Genomic DNA, 15,228 nt, shown 5'->3' on the forward strand with positions numbered 1-15,228 from the left:
CTCATGGTTCAGTGGCAACAAATCCAACTAGTATCCATGAGGACTCGAGTTCAATCCCTGGCCTCAATCAGTACATTAAGGATCCAGCCTTGCCCCGAGCTGTGTAGTCAGAGTCCTGGCTTAGATCCCACATTGCCGTGGCTGTGGTATAGGCCAACAGCTACAACTCTGATTTGACCCCTAGCCTATGCCTTGAGGGCAGCCCTAAAAAAAAAAAAAAAAAAAGCCAAAAAAAATTAACATTTATGTTTCTAAAACTGGTAAAAATATTATTTAACAAAGCACAATATTGATCATTTTTTTCTCCTTTTATTACATAAACAATTACTGATAACAGTTGGAAAATACACATTATCAGGAGTTCCTACTGTGGCTCAGCAGTTAACGAACCCGACTAGCATCCATGAGGACACAGGTTCAATCCCTGGCCTCGCTCATTGGGTTCAAGACCCAGCATTGCTGTGAGCTGGGTGTAGGTCACAGACATGGCTCAGATCCAGCATTGCTGTGGCTCTCGTGTAGGCTGGTGGCTACAGCTCTGATTTGACCCCTAGCCTGGGAACTTCCATATGCTGTGGGTGCAGCCCTAGAACAACAAAAAATGAAAGAAAGAAAGAGAGAGAGAAAGAAAGAAAGAAAGAAAGAAAGAAAGAAAGAAAGAAAGAAAGAAAGAAGGAAGGAAGGAAGGAAGGAAGGAAGGAAGGAAGGAAGGAAGGAAGGAAGGAGAAGGGAAGGAAAAAAGAAGAAAATACAGGTGATCAAAACAAATAGATTACCTTAAAATTCTGATATCGCAACACATAGAAATACTATGAAGAGGAGTTGCCTTGGCACAGTAGGTTAAGGACCTGGTGCTGTCACTGCAGCAGCTCAGGTTGTTACAATGGCACAGGTTTGATCCCTGGCCCAGGAACTTCCACATGCCAAGGGTGCAGCCATTAAAAAAAAAAGAAAGAGAGAGAGAGAAAGAGAGAAAAAGAAAGAAAGACAGACAGACAGACCAACCTCTGGTCAATTAATCTTTGACAAAGGAGGTAAGAACATAAAATGGGGAAAAGACAGTCTTTTCAGCAAGTATTGCTGGGAAACCTGGACAGCTGCACACAAAGCAATGAAACTAGAACACACCCTCACACCGTGCACAAAAATAAACTCAAAATGGCTGAAAGACTTAAATATAAAATTCCTGGAAGAGAACATAGGCAAAACATTCTCTGACATCAACCTCATGAATATTTTCTCAGGTCATTCTCCCAAGGCCACAGAAATAAGAGCAAAAATAAACCAATGGTACCTAATCAAACAGACAAGCTTTTCACAGCAAAGGAAATCAAAAAGAAAACAAAAAGGCAATTTACAGAATGGGAGAAAATAGTTTCAAATGATGCAACAGACAAGGGCTTAAACTCTAAACTATACAATTTATACAACGCAACAGCAAAAAAGCCAATGACCCAACGGAAAAATGGGCAAAAGACCTGAACAGACATTTCTCCAAGGAAGATATATAGATGGCCAATAAGCACGTGAAAAAATGCTCAACATCCCTGATTATTAAAGAAATGCAAATCAAAACTACCATGGAGATACCACCTCACACCAGTAAGAATGGCCATTATTATTAAGTCCAAAAATAATAAATTCTGGAGGTGGTGTGGAGAAAAGGGAACCCTCCTGCACTGTTGCACTGAATGTAAGCTGGTACAACCACTATGGAGAACAGGATGGAGGTACCTTAGAAAACTATACATAGAACTAACTACCATATGACCCAGCAATCCCACTCTTGGGCATATATCCGGACAAAACTTTCCTTAAAAAAGATTTATGTGTCAAAAAAATATACATAAAATAAAATTGTATCTTTAAAAAAATAAAAAAATAAAAAAAAAGATACATGCACCCATATGTTCATTGCAGTACTATTCATAATTTCCAAGACATGGAAACAAGCCAAATGTCCATCAACAGATGATTGGATTAGGAAGATGTGGTATATATACACAATGGAATACTACTCAGCCATAAAAAAAAACAAAATAATGCCATTTGCAGCAACATGGATGCAACTAGAGACTCTCATACTGAGTGAAGCAAGTCAGACAGAGAAAGACAAATACCATATGATATCACATATCTGGAATCTAATACATGGCACAAATGAACCTTTCCACAGAAAAGAAAATCATGGGCTTAGGGAATAGACTTGCGGTTGCCAAGGGGGAGGGGGAGGGAGTGGGATGGATGGGGTGCTTGGGGTTAACAGATGCAGACTATTGCCTTTGGAATGAATTAGCAACGCGATCCTGCTATGTAGCACTGGGAACTATATCTGGTCACTTATGATGGAGCATGATAATGTGAGAAAAAAGAATGTATACATGTATGTGTAACTGGGTCACCATGCTGTACAATAGAAAATTGACAGAACACCACTGTAAACCAGCTAAAATGGAAAAAAATAAAAATCAGTATATTAAAAAAAAAGAAAGAAAAGGAGAAAGAGTAGAGAGAGGGAGAGAGGGAGAAAGAGAGAGAGAGAGGAAGGAAGGAAAGAAGGAAGGAAGGAGGGAAGGAAGGAAGGAAGGAAAGAAAATGAAGTACTATAAAACTGGTTCCATTTTAAATAGGAATTTTTTTTATGAACTTTAATGCCCACAGAGCAGATAAATTTATATTGGCAACCTATTTATAAATTATTTGAAATACTTCATCATTCTAGAAATATTTTAATTCCTAATACACTTTTCATTTGTCTTGCTCAGATTAAATTGGCTAAAATGTAAATAATTGATTTGCAGCCAATTAAACTGACCGTGCTCTTTTCCCCATGGGAGCCCAGTGTGCAATGGCTGCAAACAGCGGCCTCCTCGGTAGTGTATGCAGCCTGTTGCCTGTATAGGTTGCCCTAAGGGACCTTGGAGACAGCCCTTTTCAGTGGACATTCATGACTGGCATGCTGTCCCCAATCCAGGCTCCAGACAGGTATGCGTGGTGCCTTTGGAAAGCCCCAAGGTATTGTGGCCAGGGTCCACAATGGCCAAGTCAAAATGTCCATCTGCACCAAGCTGCGGAACAAGGAGCATGTGATTGAGGCACTGTGCAGGGCCAAGTTCAAGTTCCCTGGCCACCAGAAGATCCACATCTCTAAGAATTGGGGATTTACTAAGTTCAATGCAGATGAATTTGAAAACTTGGTGGCAGAAAAGCGGCTTATCCTGGATGACTGTGGGGTCAAATACATACCTAATCGCAGCCCCCTGGACAAATGGTGGGCCCTGAATTCATGAGAGCCTTGGTGGTGTTGTCCCTTCCTTAATGCTGAACAATAAGTCATGCTTTCCTGTCAAAATTAATTAATTAATTTAATTTATGTAAATAATTGAGAAAATATTCTCAAAAACTAAAAACTCCATATATACATAAGGTAGTATTGTTTAAGATTTTATAATTGCCTGAAACTGCCTTAGAACTTCCACTTGATAGTGACAGCTCTCTCAGATGGTGGTTTTCAAATCTTTTTAATTTCAGAAATTTTCTTCAAAGAAGCTCTGAAATGAACCAAGAAGAGGAGTTCTCTTTGAAGGTAGGGTTCCTTTACTGGCTGTATTCTTTCTTTTGTCCCCACACCAGCTAAGACACTTCATAGGGCTGCTCAGCAGAAGGCAGTCCACCTGCATCAAAATGACCTGGTGCCTGTGTTTACTCAACATGCAGAATGACACCACTTCAAATCTAAATTCATCCCTTCAAGTGTGGTCCAGGAATATGTTTGAGAACCCTATATTCCTGTACCTCTTAAACACAGGAAACTGTTTTTAAGAGTTTAATGAAGAAGTTGGTGTATATTATTCCAAATAAAAAAAATTATCCACTAGCCAAACTAGAATTATACTAATAGGCTGTTCTCCAGCTTGAATTTTTCACATAACAAATATATTTTAGACATCTTGACATGTCTCATATATGTAAATAGGGAGAATTTTCACAATCAAAATGATCATTTCTAAAGATTTACAATTTTCTATAATCAGAGAAAACAAAGTTTTTAAAAAGGAATAAATAACAAGTGGCCCAGTTTTGTTTTTTTCATTATTTTAAGTACTTTGATTTTAGAATTTAATGTTGGGGACTATAATACTAATATTTGTACTGGAAAATGTCTTTAGAGAAAAAGAGTTTGGGGTTTGGAAGCTAATTGGAAGATTTCAAAATCGGTTAGTTTATTTTTTATTTTTTTTTATTTTTTATATATATATTATTTCTACTGCACAGCATGGTGTCACAGTTACACATACATGTATACATTCTCTTTTCACACATTATGTATCCCATCATATTGACTAGACAGAGTTCCCAGAGCTACACAGCAGGATCCCATTGCTATTACAGTTTTCATGTTTTGGAAATACCTTAAAAGCAATTTTGATTTTTCACATATCTTACATCAGTCAAGTAGCTGTATATGAAGCTGGCATGAATAAATAGTCTTCAAATTAATTAGTATGTTTTAAGTATTGCTTTTATAGTCAAATTCCTATTTATAGCAAAGTATTCTAAAATCATATTTTACTATACAATTGGAATTTGAATATTTTGTATTGATTTTTTTAAAAATGCTCATATTCAAGAGCTTTCAAATAATACTATTTGTACTTGAGAAATGATGGGCCTCAGTTAAAGTTCAATCCCTTTATTATCATCTTAACCGAGGATTGTAGTTATGTGTATTGCAGTGATTATTCTTTTTTTTTTTTTTTTCTCGGCTTTTTAGGGCCACATCTGAGGCATATGGAGGTTCCCAGGCTAGGAGTCCAATTGGAGCTACAACTGCCAGCCTACACCACAACCACGGCAACGTCAGATCCAAGCCGTGTCTGTGACCTACATCACAGCTCTTGGCAATGCCGGATCCTTAACACACTGAGCAAGGCCAGGGATGGAAGCCTCAACCTCATGGTTTCTAGTTGGATTCGTTTCTGCTGCACCATGACAGGAATTCCTGCAGTGATTACTCTAATCAGAGTTAACAAATGCTTATGCACAGACCCTCTTGGCTGACAGTGGCAGCGTTCATGACTTTGCTAATGGCAGGGCAGACACTGTATGTAGTAAGAGTTTCAGTTTACTGGTTTTCAAATATTGCCTAGTGATACTCTCAGGTATTGTTTTCTCCATCTTATTTTTCTGAATTTCAAGGATGTGGAAAATGTTTGATGATGAGTAGATCTGAAATCCAGAAGAGCTGTGGTGCTTTAAAATAATTGCTATTCTGAGTTGACAGACAAATTTTAATAGGTGGCTATCAGGGCTCCGAGTGTGAGTGTCTGGAAGATTTTCTGTCCCTTTTGAGTGTAGCAGGACTGTATTTGGGAAATATTCTGATACTGTGAACAAATTAAAAAGAGTACGATATTTCATTCAGTCTTATAAAAGTATACATTAAAGAGAGAAAAAAAAAACTGCGTTGTTTCTCCTGAAGTCAAAATCTTAAATTTTATGTTGAATTCTTTCTAATAAGTTTATTCGGTTTTAGATTTCCACAGTACTTTTCCTATATTTAAAAACATGTGCTAGAAGTTCCCATTGTGGCTCAGCAGGTTAAGGACCCAACACAGTCTCTGCAAAGAAGAGGATTCCATCCCTGGCCTCACTCAGTAGGTTAAGGATCCAGTGTTGTTGCAAAGCTGCTGCACAGGTCGCAGGTATGGCTCGGAACTGGTGTTGCCGTGGCTGTGGTATAGGCCTCAGCTGCAGTTCCAACTCAACCCCTAGGCTGGGAACTTCCATATGCCACAGGTGCGGCTGTACAAAGAAAAAATAAATAAATAAATAAATACACAAGCTAAATCTACTTACTTATATGTATTTATACAATATAATTACTTTGTTAAATATGAGATGGTTGGCTTTTTTTTTTTTTGAAGGAGTATCTTTTTTTACGTCAACCACAGCTTTCTACTTAAAATGAAAGAATTTTTTTTAAAAAAAGAACAACATCAGGCACAGCACTTACACAGAAGCTAAGCCACTTTCAGAGGTTCATTCCTACAAATAATTTGCTTAGATTTTTCCAATGGTATAGATATGGCACAGCCTCACACATTCTTTAATTTGTTATTCCCTTCTCACCTTTCTCTGGGAATTATCCTTAAGTTTTTGGAGAAAGATGAGTTTTTAAATAGACCCATGAGTATATTATTTTAAATGGCTAATTTTTAAAACATGTCATTATTTCTTAAGTGAGAGTGTATATAAAATGCAAAAGTAAATTTTTTAATTGCTTACAAAAATTAATTTATATTAGTTAATGGCAATAAAAACTATTACAGCTTATTTTTTTTTTCAGTTTCTTCATCATGGACCATTATAAAAATCTACTAATTAGCTTCCTTCCCTCCTACCCTTGTTTCCCCACTACAGTTTATTCTCTATGTATTCTCTATATATTCTCAAAATATTTGTTTAAATATAATTCAGATCATGCCACTCCTTTGCTTAAAAACCTCTAGTAGTTAGTATTTTTGTCATAAATATTTAACCTAAGAATAGTAACTAGGGAGCAATCAAACAAACCCAAATTGTGAGATGTCCTGTAAAAAAAAATAATAATAAAAAATAAAAACAAACAACAAATTAGCCTACTGGACTCAGATTGAGATCTGAACACAATCCAAAACCTTACCCATACATGATCCAAACCCTCAAGAGACCACTAATAAAATTTCCTTCCACTTTCTCCCCTTTGCTTACTTCACTCTAAACTTGATGGCCTACCTATTTTTAAATTATGAAGACAACAAGCCTTAACAAGACTTCTACCTAGAATTATTTATAATTCTAGGATAATTAATAAAAACAATAATTCTGCCTAGAATTCCACTCCCTCCAAAAAGCATTACTCTATCATAATGTTATCAGTTTTCTATTGTTGCAAAACCAAACACAGAAATTTAAAATAGCTACTATTTATTCACATAACCAATAAGGGCTTAATTTTCAACATACACAGAGAGTTCATACAATTCAATTTAAAAAAATGGGAAAATGAGCAGAAGACCTAAACAGACATTTCTCCAATGAAGGCATACCAATGGCCAACAGGTACATGAAAAGATACTCATCATCGCTAATTATTAGAGAAATGCAAATAAAAACTACAATGAGGTACCACCTCACACCAGTCAGAATGACCATCTAATGATGGTCATTTGTAGACTTTATAATTAAAGTCTACAAATAATAAATGCTAAAGAGAGTGTAAAGTCAACCCTCTTACATTGTTGGTGGGAATGTAAACTGGTGCAGTCACTATTGAAAACAGTATAGAGATTCCTCAAAAAATTAAACATAGAGTTGCCATGTGATCAACAATCCCATTTCTGGGCATATACCTAGACAAAACTATAATTCAAAAAGATACATGCACCCCTGTGTTCATTACGGCACTATTCAAAATAGACAAGTTATGGAGAGTTCCCATCGTGGCACAGTGGTTAACGAATCTGACTAGGAACCATGAGGTTGTGGGTTTGATCCCTGGCCTTGCTCAGTGGGATAAGGATCTGGCGTTGCCGTGAGCTGTGGTGTAGGTCGCAGACGTGGCTCGGATCCCACGTTGCTGTGGCTCTGGTGTAGGCCACCGCAGCTCCGATTACACCCCTAGCCTGGGAACCTCTATATGCTGCGGGAGCAGCCCTAGAAAAGGCAAAAAGACCAAACAAACAAATAAACAAAATAGTCAAGTTATGGAAACAACTTAAATGTCCATTCCAGATGAATGGATAAAGAAGATACACACACACATACACACGTATATGTACACACAGTGGAATATTAGCCATTAAAAAGAATGAAATGCCTTTTGTAGCACATAGATAGATCGAGAGATTATTACGTTAATTGAAGTCAGAAAGAGGAAGACAAATACCATGGGATATCACTTACATGTGGAATCGAAAATATGACACAGATCAACATACCTACAAAAAAGAAACAGACTTACAAATATAGAGAACAGACTTGTGGTTGCCAAGGTGTATAGAGGGTGGGGAGGGAAGTATTGGACGTTTGGGATTATTATAGGCAAACTATTATTTAGAGGGTAGATAAACAAGGTCCTACTGACTAGCACAGAGAACTATATTCAATATCCTGAAATAAACCATAATGGAAAAAATACAAAAAAGAAAAAAACAGCTACCCTGTACTATTATTCTTGAGTCTACAGATCAACAGTTCTGCTAGGCGAGACTGAGTAATCTCGCCTCTGCATGTGTCTATAGTCAAATGGCCAGAATGGCTAGAGACTGGTCAGTCTAGGACAGCCTCTTTCATACCTGGTGATTGGCAAGCTGTCAGCTGAGCCAGGAGGCTAGCCAGGCAAGCATGGGCTTGTTCACAAGAAGAGAGCAGAAGCATGAAAGACCATTTGAGACTTGGCTCAACATCATTTCCAATATATTCTATTTTCCAAAGAAAGGCACAAATATAACCTACATTCAAGAAGCAGGGAAATAACAAGTCATATTGGAAAGACTATGGATACAGGGAAGGGTGGAGAATGGGGCCATTTTGTAATCAATGTATCACTGATTACATCATTGATTTGTAACCAATGTATGCATGCCATACATACAACAAGAGCACTATTTTAAAATACTGGTACATCTAAGATGGTGGAGGAGGGGAATGAAAAATACAATGGATGATATAAACTATACTTTTTATGAATCCTATAAAGCACTGATTTACAACCTTGGCACTACTGAAATTTTGTGCCAGGTAAGTCTTTGCTGTGGAAGGTCTGCTGTCCTGTGCACTGTAAGATGTTTAGCAGCATCCCCTTGCATCTACCAACTAGTTGTCGATAGTACACCCCCAAATTGTAATAACCAAAAAATGTCTCCAGACATTGCCAAATAACCCCTAGAGGGAAAAAAAAAAAATCACTCCTAGATGTAAACCACTGCTACAAAGGGATGAATTAAGGTAAAGAGAACTTGGTTTTATTCCTATCAATGTAAACTAATTTTACTTTAAAAGGCCATTCAAATGATTCTAAAATGCAAACTTTACTTATAGATATGTAAGACGTATACCAAATTCTTAGCAGTTTTCAATCGGGTATAAATGTGTGATAGCATTGGCCAAGTAAAGTCATATTTACAACAACCAATCTAAAGATCCTCATTCTGGATTCTCTGGGTAAAAAATAATAGTTTCTCCTTTAGAGAAAATAAAAGAAAATGGGATTACTCAGATATACACCAGTGAGCAAGCTGGGACCAGGTTAGGGGGGTGAAGTACTTAGGGCACCAAATTTAAGGATTTGCTCTCAGGGCCAGGCCATGAGCCAAAATATGAGGCAAGCACCTGCTGATGTAATCTCATCTCCAGTCCAGCAGGAATTGCACTTAACAGCAGGAAACAGCACCCTGATTTCCACATCCCCAAAGTTTCTCCTATGCTAAGCCTTGGCACTTACTCATCACCTCTGTGACCTCTCAAAGAATCAGAGGGCCTGCCTAACAGCTAGTCTGACGGTACCAAACAAGGAACCAGAGAACCCAGCAGAAAGTCACCCACATAAATATAACTGGAACATTTAAGATTTGAAAGTATGAAGGTTGGAAAGAGGGGCATTCCAGGAACTCCAAAACTGTCCTTTATAAAGTTGGCTTTGTGTTTAAAAGTGGTTTATAATTTTTAAGCACGTATATTCACACTTTCAACGGAAATGTTAGCATTTTCAACATCTTTTCCCAATTACTGCTGTTTAACTGAATCAACATTATCACTCGGGAATGCTGAAAAGCAAACACCTTATGATTAGCGATGTTGGTTTTAATAAATCAGTTTCATGCAAAAACTAACTATAGGATAGGGTTTCATCTTCACCATGCAATACTGTTCTTTCCCTCCTCAATGTTAGCAAGAAGCAGACACAGGAAGTTTATCCTATAGGTCAGAATCAACAGGGAGTTCCTGTCGTGGCGCAGTGGTTAACGAATCCAACTAGGAACCATGAGGTTGCGGGTTCGGTCCCTGGCCTTGCTCAGTGGGTTAATGATCCGGCGTTGCCGTGAGCTGTGGTGTAGGTCGCAGATGCGGCTCGGGTCCCGAGTTGCTGTGGCCCTGGCATAGGCTGGTGGTTACAGCTCCGATTCGACCCCAGCCTGGGAACCTTCCATGTGCCGCGGGAGCGGCCCAAGAAATGGCAAAAAGACAAAAAAAAAAAAAAAGAATCAACAACAAAACTCCTACATGACAGCCTCATTGCATTAAATGAGACACTTCATTTGTCTTAGGAGTACACCCAAACACACCACCACACCCAGAAGTGTTTGTCAAGGGTCCTAAGTGTAGTTCCTTCCTCCTTTGTGACTCAACCTTTCCAACGCCATCAAAACAGTTCAAGAGCAGGAATGTAATTAGATCTAAGCAATTAGGAAAACTGCTGTTCCATTTCCTCAACTGTGTATAGAAAGAGCTCTGATAAAGCTTAACTCACATGACCCTTTGCAATATAGCTCTTTATTAAGGCTAAATCACTTCAAGTGGCTTGGAGACAAATAATAATTGGCAAAAAGCCTTTCACATCTTTATTTTAAAGGCCATATATAAGGTGTTTTGTTTTGTTTTGTTTTGCTTTTTAAGGCCACACCCTCAGCTTATGGAGGTTCCCAGGCTAGGGCTCTAATCAGAGCTACAGCTGCTGGCCTACGCCACAGCCACAGCACCTTCAGATCCGAGCCATGACTGTGACCTACACCACAGCTCACAGCAACGCCAGATCCTTAACCCACTGAGCAAAGCCTGGGATCGAACCCACAACCTCATGGTTCCTAGTGGGATTCCTTTCCACTGAGCCATGATGGGAACTCCCACACAAAGCAATTTAAATCTACCTTTCCAATGGCCCATGTCTTGACCTCTACACAGAATCTCAAAACTGTGCAGGCCTGTTCTTCTTCCCCAACACAGGGCAGCAAAAGCTATTTCCTTAGCAAATTAGTGATGTGGTAAATATTAAGGAACACAGGGTTTTAGTTTATTACCTAAAGATTCTTGCTACCAATTATCCTAATTATATATATTCAATAATTAATCAAAGGGAAAACACTCAGAAGTTTTTCACATGTAACATCTGCCAGCAAAAGTCTTCCTGGTCTGTGAACTTGCAAGTTCCCAGCAATAAATTCCCAAATAAAATTAAGTTCTTAGTTTTACATAAATAAGTTTATTAAAATTGTATTAATATAAATCTATTTTAATTATAAAAATTAACATCATACAAATAAATGGAAAATTAAAATTTCATAATCCATTAACTATGACCTTCATAAATCCCCTGCTGTTGTCCTTCCATGTGAATTTTTTTATGACTATTATCAGGTTGTACGTACATTTTTTTTTTTTTTTTTGTCTTTTGTCTTTTTAGGGCCACCCCCGCGGCATGTGGAGGTTCCCAGGCAAGGGGCTAAATCAAAGCTGTAGCTGCTGGCCTATGCCACAGCCACAGCAACACAGTATTCGAGCCATATCTGCGACCTACACCACAACTCACGGCAACACCAGATCCTTAACCCACTGAGTGAGGCCAGGGATCAAACCAGCAATGTCATGGTTCCTAGTCAGATTCATTAACCACTAAGCCACGATGGGACTTCCCTGTACCTACATTTTTTATTCTGATTTTTTTCATTTATAAGAAGAGCTCCACTTCTTCCACAGAATTTGTTCATACGATTGCAAAATAGTCTTGCATTTTCTATTGCTGTATTAAAAATTACCACAAACATAGAGGCTTAAAAAATGATGCATAAATAGATGAGTTCACAGTTTTGCAGGTCAAAAGTCCAGATGGGGTCTACTGAGTTCTTTGTTTTGGGTCTCTTGAGGCCAAAATCAAGGTGACAGCCAGGCTGAGTTCACATCCAGGAAGAATTTGCTTCCAGGCTCATTCAGGTTATTGGTAGAGTTCCATTCCCTTGGAGCTCCCATGGTGGCTCAGTGGTTAATGAATCTGACTAGGAACCATGAGGTTGAGGGTTCGATCCCTGGCCTCGCTCAGTAGGTTAAGGATCCAGTGTTGCCGTGAGCTGTGGTATGGTTTGCAGATGTGGCTCGGATGCCGAGTTGCTGTGGCTTTGATGTAGGCCAGCAGCTACAGCTCCAATTCGACCCCTAGCCTGGGAACCTCCATATGCTGCAGAAGCAGCCCAAGAAATGGCAAAAAGACAAAAAAAAAAAAAAGAATTCCATTCCCTAGAGCTATAGAACTGAGTTCCCTGTTTTGGTGGCTGTCAGTTTAGAGCCTCCACGCTCCTCAAGGCCTCTCGCACTCTTCACGGGGACCTGTCCATCCTCAAGCCATCAACAACGTAGAAAGTCCTTCTTGCCCTTCAAATCTCTCTGCCTTCCCATTCTGCTGAGAGCCAGAGAAAAATCTGTTTTTAAATTCTCATGTGATTAGAGTAGGTCCACTGGACAATCTTTTTTGTTTAACTCAAAGTCCAGTGATTAGTGACCTAAAATTACATCTGCAAAATCTTGCTTGCCATGTAACATAATCATGGGTATATTAGTTCATCAAATTTAAGATCCTGGAGATGGGGGGGCGGGAATAAGGGAAGGTCATTTTTAGAATTCTGCCCACACATCTCTATTCCAACAGAAAATGTATTTTTAACTGCGGATTCCAGTTAAAAAGCTTAAAGGTCATTTAGCTATCGAAATAGAAAACTTTAGGTCCTTTCCAATCCTAAAATGCCAAAACAAACAAACAAACAAAAAAGTAATGTTTAAACATATTAAAACTTGGAAAGAAAATAAAATTATATGAATTTAAAAATCAGTTAAATCAAAAAGGAAGCTGAACTTTCCCATAGTTTAAAAAAAAAAAAAAAAGATATAGAAGCCAAGTTTTTACAAAACTGTTACCTTTTGGGGTCAATTTTCTAGTTACACCAAAAAGGCAAAGCGTGAGTGTGGAAATAAAGGTTAGTGCCAAATCTTAATGCCTAGGAAAACCAGTAAGGAAAGAACTCTGAAACCAATGACAGTTTCTATAGTACAAAGCTGCAGTTTAAAAGAGTAGAGGACGTAAATGGGCCATATATGAAAACCTAGCTCACAGACAGGCTATTTCATGCGAAGTTCATTAAGGAACTAAGACCGAGGACACAACCCAGGGATCAGGCTGGCAGGGCCTCTCAGAGGGATTCTGCCAACTGACTTTGGTATAAGATAGTCCCCATGCCCATCACACAAATCTAGAAATAAATAAATAAATGTAAAGGGAAGGGAAAGAAGAAGGGAGGAAGGAAGGAGAAAGAAGGGAGGGAGAGGGGGAAGAAGGGAGAGAGGAAGGGAAGAAGGAAGGAATCCAAACCAATTTGGCATACAGAAAGTGCTAAATAAATATCTGCTGAATGAAAGCACAATGTGATAGACCATAAATACGTCTGTTAGCCTTCAGGAACTTCACTCCTCTGGAGAGAGAAGAGAACTCTTTTTCTAAATCTCAGCTACTATAGGTTAAACACTACCAACAGTCTGCCAATAGGCTGACAAGGTGGAGTAGTGGAGAGCAAGGGGGCTAGAGAGCAGTTCCAGGAGCAACAGAAGAAAATTAGGGTAGACAATAAAAGTGTTAAGGGAAACAAAAAAAAAAAAGTCTGACAAATACGAGTGGAACTGAAATTTTTAGTCTCAAAGTAACTATAATTTCTACAAGGGCAAATACACAAGTAGATCGTGTCCCTCAATAGAATTCCAAAGCAAAGACTTGTTCCCAGCAAAATAAACCAGATTCTGCCTATTTGTATTAACCAGTGGAAAGAGCACATTGATATCTATGAATGATACTATGGAAAAGAAGCTTATTCACTCATAAATATAAAATACTAAACCACAGCCTCAACTCTCTATCAAACACATGCAGGTAATGTCTTCCACAGCTGACAAAACACTCTAAATTGAGGGTTCTTATTCTCCTATGCTTATAATGATTATACGCAGAGCAAGTTAAGCTTTCAAAAGTATTTTCACATGACATCAACAGAACTTTCAGCTTTTGCCCAAATGACTAGGAATCAGTGCACTTGAAAATGCTAAGTTGCTAGCACCATAAAAGATGGAGACAGCATTCTCCCCTCCAGCCTTTAAAGTGGTATTGCCTCCAGTTTAGGACTGCACCTCCCCCACACTGCATCAGGCCCAGGGCTCTCAGTGGGACTTGCTCAGGGCTAGTAGGCAGGGACTCTGACCACTTGCCTGTTGACTATGTGACTCCAAGTCATAACTTCTCCGAGTCTCAAGTGACCCATGTTTCTCTAATGTGTGCCCTCCTTTCCATCCCTTCCACCATTGCCTATACTACTGTAGCAGACTCAGACAATTTGCCCACCTCCAAGCTAGACCCTCAACTCCATCTGAACACAACTGCCACAGTAATCCATCTAATAAAACAGACTTCGTCACATGATTCGCCACTTCTGGATACAAAGGACAAAGTCCAACACTCTTACAACATGGCACATTTTAAGCTATTCCAAGACTGAGCCCCAGTCTCTCCTCCTGATTCCCCCTCAATCCCCTATTATTCTAGGATCCACCAAAGCTGAGCTGACAATCCAACTGCCCCTTCCCCTAACTCTGATATTTCTCCTCTATTTACTTTTTTTTTTTCCTCTTTTTTTTTCTTGCTGTTCCCTCTGAAAGGAATTTCTTCCCTTCCTGGATCATTCCTACCTACTTTTTGTAAGCTTCAGATTAAGAGGCTCATCCTGCAGACTAGTGGTTGCTAGGGGTGAAAGGGGTGAGGCAAAGGAGAGGTGGGAAACAACTGCTTAATGAGTACAGGGTTTCCTTCTAGGGTGATGAAAAAGTTTTAGATCTAGACAGAGATGTTTACATAATACTGTGACTATACTATATGCCACTAAATTGTTCACTTTAAAATGATTAATTTTATGTTATGTGATTCTCACTCCAATCCAAACAAAAACCAGCAGCAGTACACCCTGCAAAAAAACCTTCACTGACTCCTGAGCCCCATCCTGCATCAGCACCTTGTACATTCCTCTAGCACAGCAGTTATTACTTATACAGAGCTTCCACACAATATTTTGAGCCTCTTTATCTTCCTCATCGTCTCACTCCCCAGTGTTTAGCCTAGGACCTCAAGAAATATTTTTTTAATAAATAAAAAATAGAGACACC

The 15,228-nt window shown here is 38.8% G+C and overlaps 1 protein-coding gene across 6 annotated transcripts in view; it reads right to left on the reverse strand.

Annotated features, from left to right (window-relative positions):
* UACA (uveal autoantigen with coiled-coil domains and ankyrin repeats) overlaps positions 1-15,228 on the reverse strand; it is a 99,521-nt gene that overhangs the window by 72,930 nt on the left and 11,363 nt on the right. The window contains exon 1 of one of the 6 annotated variants that reach the window (XM_021100814.1): positions 3,247-3,265. The exons of the other annotated variants lie outside the window; for them this stretch is intronic. The gene's annotated coding sequence lies outside the window, so the exon portion shown is untranslated. Of the gene's footprint in view, positions 1-3,246; positions 3,266-15,228 lie in introns of those variants that run through there. 6 annotated transcript variants of the gene reach the window in all.

Source organism: Sus scrofa, chromosome 1 (genome assembly GCF_000003025.6).
Source record: "Sus scrofa isolate TJ Tabasco breed Duroc chromosome 1, Sscrofa11.1, whole genome shotgun sequence".
NCBI lineage: Eukaryota > Metazoa > Chordata > Mammalia > Artiodactyla > Suidae > Sus > Sus scrofa.